The following is a 5,665-nucleotide window of genomic DNA, read 5'->3' as shown; positions in this document are numbered from 1 at the left end:
GAGTTTACTAGTAGTACCACTGTCACTCTCTCGCCTCTCCTCCTAATACTCCATTATACTACCTCCCATCCAAACGCTTATCTTACCTGTAATTTGTGTTTGAGGGCTGTCTCCACCTGGAATTCACAGTGTCCTAAAGCGTTCTGCAGCAGGGCCCCAACTGGAGTTTCCCGGCGTGGATTTTCTGCAAAGCAAAAGCAATCAACATTCGAAATGTGCCAGCGGGGCTCACAGACCCCAAAACCCTAGAAGCCCCACAGACAGCACCCCTATGACAGGCAAGCGAGCAATAACGCCTAAACGTTTTCACCTCCCATTTCCTCCTAACCAATTTCATCCCTTAATAGACCTTGCCAGCAATGGCCCAGCCAAGACCCGTAAACCCAAGCACAAACAAGTTTGACACCCCCCAAACAGCCAAAAGCAAATCCGGGAAAAAAGCCACTCTTAGCAAAATGTATTTAAATGAGGACTCACTACTTCCAGTACCTCTTTAGGGGACTCGTCAACGTAAGTTTCTTCATTGTGCGGAATCCAGGCATCAGCATTACGGGAAATGGATAGAGTGAGTCTGGAGGAGGAGGATAGACGACCAGGACTGAGTTCTTGGCAACTAACTTGTGAACCTGATGAATGCTGCGGCATCAAAATCAAGACAGTTCTGCTGATGGGCTTGTTCTTTGATTGGGTGATTACAGTTTTGTTGTGAATGGGATCAAGCACTTGCTAAACAAAGAAAGACAGACACACAGGAATAAAAGTGAATAAGGAGTTGGACTAAAAATAAAGTTAATGAATCCTTGACTCATATTCAGAACTCGCTGTCAGGGAAGCAGAACTCGTCCTCATACTCTGCAAATTCAGTCGGTAGTACTTCTGGTAACTGAGGAGAACTTTCCTCAGGTAGGTCGGTGTCCTCTTCTTCCTGCGTGCATTCTCGTACTTTGTAATCTGGTGGTATGAAGTGCTGGTTCATCTTTATCATGGTGAGCCGCTCCACATTTGCGGGCAAGAGGCGGGTCCTTTTGGAAGTCACAATGCCACCAGCAGAACTAAAAACACGTTCTGAAGACACGCTTGCGAGTGGGCAAGACAAGTAATTGATAGCCAGGTTGGTGAGCTCTCGCCATATGTTTCTTTTCCCATGCCAATACGCCAATGGGTCCTCAGTAATATTGACCGCTGTTGAGTCATCCAGGTAGGCCTGCACTTTTGAAACAATGTTCTCCCGCATTCGTGTGCTTTGCACCTCTGTGTCCTTTCTGGGACAAGGAAACCCTAGCTGACTTAGCCAATCCTCTTCAGACATATTGCCTGTGCCTGGTGCAGATGATACGGTTGCTGGTGTGGTTAACGGCTCAGAGGAAAAGACACTCACTTCTGCCACAGGCACAGAAGTGCTTTTTTGGGACGCCTGTTGGCCTGCTGATTCACTAGTACTGTCTTCTCCTAGAGTTTCCTTCCGCTCTCTTTCAAAACGAATGGCTGACCGAGCTAGCCAACCTTTGTACTCTGTAACATCTGAAGTTTCAAAAGGAATTAATACTTTGCCTAACAATGGCTTTCTGTAACGTGGATCCAGAATAGTAGCACAAATGTAGTGCTGTTGTTTCTTGATATTTACAAGCCGTTTATTGCTAACTAGGCGTTGTAATAATCTCTGCGCCAACTCATATGCTTCATTCTTTCCAGCATCCTTTAATTCTAAAGACACCACCTTGACTTGGTGCTCGAGCTTCAGCAACAATGGGATAGCTTTGCTCAAAGAACAGTCCTCCCTGCTGACTTCACGCGTGAAGACCTCAAAAGGACGAAGCATGTCTGTCAGGCTTTTAACTAGCTGCCATTGCTCCACCGCTAGCATCATTTCTGTCGTAGCACCACCCAGGTTGTAGAAATACTCATTGACTACTGGAATGAGCTCATGCAGATGCTCAAGCATGTAGAAGGTTTGGTTCCAACGTGTTGCCACCTCCTGGATAAGTGCTTTCACTGGCATTCTACGTACATTTAGCTGGCGCCTCAGCTCCTTCCGGGCCTTAAAAGAATGGTTGAAATGTGTGCATATTCTTCTGCAGATGGTCAGTATTTTGTCGACTGCAGGTTCTTTTTTCAAGAACTTTTGCACGACAAGGTTCATACAGTGCGCTAAACACGGCACTCTGAAATAGTCACCGTCCGCCATGGCCTTAACTACATTGCTGCCATTATCAGTAGAAACATAACCAACCTTGCAATTTCTTTTGGGCAGCCATTGCAAGACCTTTTTGTTAAAGTCATCCAAAATGTTGTCTGCAGTATGAGTTTTCTCCATGCCAAACATGGCTAATGTTGCATGTTTACGAGCACCCTTAAAAATGTCGACCAAGTCACCACCTGCATTTATCCGTTTTGCAAACCCTGAAAAAGAGACCCAGTGTGCAGTGATGCACATGTAATCAAGGGCTTGGCAACTGGTCCACATGTCTGTTGTCAGGTGTATAGTGTGAACAGCACTCTTCTGCAAAGCTGCCCCAACCAACTCAAGCACCTCTTTATGTAGTGCTGGAACAGCAACCCTGGCAAAATAGAACCGGCTAGGAACCTTCCATTTAGGGGCCAGTGTTGCCACGAGTTCAAGAAAACCCACACCTTCGACAAACGAAAAAGGGAGGAGGTCCACCGCTAGCATTTTAGCCAGCTTAGTGTTATACAGGCGCACAATTGGGTGGTTGCTTTGAAATGGCGCATCTGAGGAGAACATGTCTGTAATGCTGCGCTGGACAAGTTTAATGGATGATGCTGATGCCTTCTTCGACCCACTTCTGCTCAGTGTTGACATTTTCCGCATTGGTGTGTCTCCCAGACTCTCAGTGTGCCTCCTATGTGTTTCGGAGGGTGTGGTGCTACCAGGGGTACTGGGTGCGCCCGGATAAATGTCTGACGCTTCTTCTACCTCCCAGTCATCTTCAGATGAAACACCTAGTACAGTATATTTTGGCCACTTGCCCTTTGGTATTGCTTTCCCTTGATGTTTGCTAGGTGTGCAAACCATTCGACAGCGTGCCTTCTTTCAAGATGACCTATCTGGCCTCCAGTACCATAGTTGGTACCAATCTTACCACGGCTAACTGTAGTCGTACAAATGGAACAAACGGCTAGGTTATCATGCTTTGCATGGACACTAAAAAGTTCCAAACTAGGGACTGGAAACTTCTGGTTTTGCCGCATGAGGTGATACTGCCAATGCCAGATGAAGCAGTGGTGGATGAGCCTTGCAGACATCTACTGGGTTGTGCAATTATTGCAGCAACCCTACTTGAGGGAGTCGAGCTGGATGGAGTTCCCCTCTGGGGAGAAAATATGGGAGCTGTAGGTTTTGTTGAACTTGTACTACTTGACTGCGTTGGTGGTGCTACCAGTGCCACATCGCCAGGGTCACGCTCAGCATGACGTCAGGATAGGGTATAAATGTCTGTCTGCTGCATGGCCGGTGTGGCTGGAATGACGTGTGTGATGACTAGGTCATTGCTGTCATCCTGTTCATCAACATCAGAATGCACCACTTCATCAAGTCCGACGTTCGGATCCATAAGTATGAGCTTTCCGGGGCCCTTCCTTTTAACATTTGATACCTTTCTCAGCTCATGGTGTGCCTCCCTCTCAGACGTCGGAGATAGTTGCCAATCTGGATCCAGTTCATCTGATGGAGCGGGGCTTGAAGAGGAACTTCTACACACGAATTTTAAAAATTTGTATTCTCTGTGTCACGCTTAAATAACTTGTATTTTTAACTGCGCACTCACCCGGCTGGCACCTCTGCAGCGGGCTTGAGACACGCCAAACAGCGACCCCTTCGCTGCATCGATTCAGGAACAAAACAAACAGTTGGACGCCATTCACGGCGAGGAACTGAGGCCACGCCCACTCTCAGGCCACGCCCACCCACCACAGTATAAAAGCGCGATCTACAGCGCTAAGTAATTAGAACTGCTAAATCTCCTGAGGCGGAAGCCGGGAGACGACCGAATTTTAAAAATTTGTATTCTCTGTGTCACGCTTAAATAACTTGTATTTTTAACTGCGCACTCACCCGGCTGGCACCTCTGCAGCGGGCTTGAGACACGCCAAACAGCGACCCCTTCGCTGCACCGATTCAGGAACAAAACAAACAGTTGGACGCCATTCACGGCGAGGAACTGAGGCCACGCCCACTCTCAGGCCACGCCCACCCGCCACAGTATAAAAGCGCGATCTACAGCGCTAAGTAATTAGAACTGCTAAATCTCCTGAGGCGGAAGCCGGGAGACGACCGAATTTTAAAAATTTGTATTCTCTGTGTCACGCTTAAATAACTTGTATTTTTAACTGCGCACTCACCCGGCTGGCACCTCTGCAGCGGGCTTGAGACACGCCAAACAGCGACCCCTTCGCTGCACCGATTCAGGAACAAAACAAACAGTTGGACGCCATTCACGGCGAGGAACTGAGGCCACGCCCACTCTCAGGCCACGCCCACCCGCCACAGTATAAAAGCGCGATCTACAGCGCTAAGTAATTAGAACTGCTAAATCTCCTGAGGCGGAAGCCGGGAGACGACCGAATTTAAAAAATTTTTATTCTCTGTGTCACGCTTAATAACTTGTATTTTTAACTGCACACTCACGCGGCTGGCACCTCTGCAGCGGGCTTGAGACACGCCAAACAGCGACCCCTTCGCTGCACCGATTCAGGAACAAAACAAACAGTTGGACGCCATTCACGGCGAGGAACTGAGGCCACGCCCACTCTCAGGCCACGCCCACCCGCCACAGTATAAAAGCGCGATCTACAGCGCTAAGTAATTAGAACTGCTAAATCTCCTGAGGCGGAAGCCGGGAGACGACCGAATTTTAAAAATTTGTATTCTCTGTGTCACGCTTAATAACTTGTATTTTTAACTGCGCACTCACCCGGCTGGCACCTCTGCAGCGGGCTTGAGACACGCCAAACAGCGACCCCTTCGCTGCACCGATTCAGGAACAAAACAAACAGTTGGACGCCATTCACGGCGAGGAACTGAGGCCGCGCCCACTCTCAGGCCACGCCCACCCGCCCCCTTCCCACCTATAAAGATGTGCAATCACCGGACGTGCAGCGGACGGGCGCAGCGGGCGGGCGCAGCGGGCGCGCCGTCAGCGCGCCGAAGGCGCGCCAAAGGCAAGCCCGTCTGGGCCCGTCCGGGCCCAGCCGGCCTCAGGCCCAGTCACTCTGGCCGTGGCAGATCCTAACAACCTGACCTACACGCGGGCTGAGTTGCTAGCCTTGAACACCAACAAACATTCCTCCTGCTCGCGCATCCTAACCGGCGACACACAATTCTCCGGCTGTGACCGCTGTAACCCCGCCAATCAGACCGGGGCATCAAAGGGTTTGTACTTAGGCCTACTTAACTGTAGGTCGCTTGTGAAACATGCACAAGAAGTGAATCTCCTATTTACCAACAATGCCTTAGACATTCTGTTTTTAACAGAAACCTGGCTTACCCCCAGTAGTGGCCCAGACATCGTTTTAGCACTCCCCCCCGGGTACGTTATGTGCTCACAGAACAGACCAGAGGGTAGGGGAGGTGGACTTGCAATAATTTTCAAAGACACCCTCACCTGCAGAACGTCTGATGGCAACATCAAGGGCTATGAAAGTTGCC

This window comes from Lissotriton vulgaris, chromosome 5 (genome assembly GCF_964263255.1).
Source record: "Lissotriton vulgaris chromosome 5, aLisVul1.2, whole genome shotgun sequence".
NCBI classification, from domain to species: Eukaryota; Metazoa; Chordata; class Amphibia; order Caudata; family Salamandridae; genus Lissotriton; species Lissotriton vulgaris.
This window is presented reverse-complemented; position numbering follows the sequence as displayed.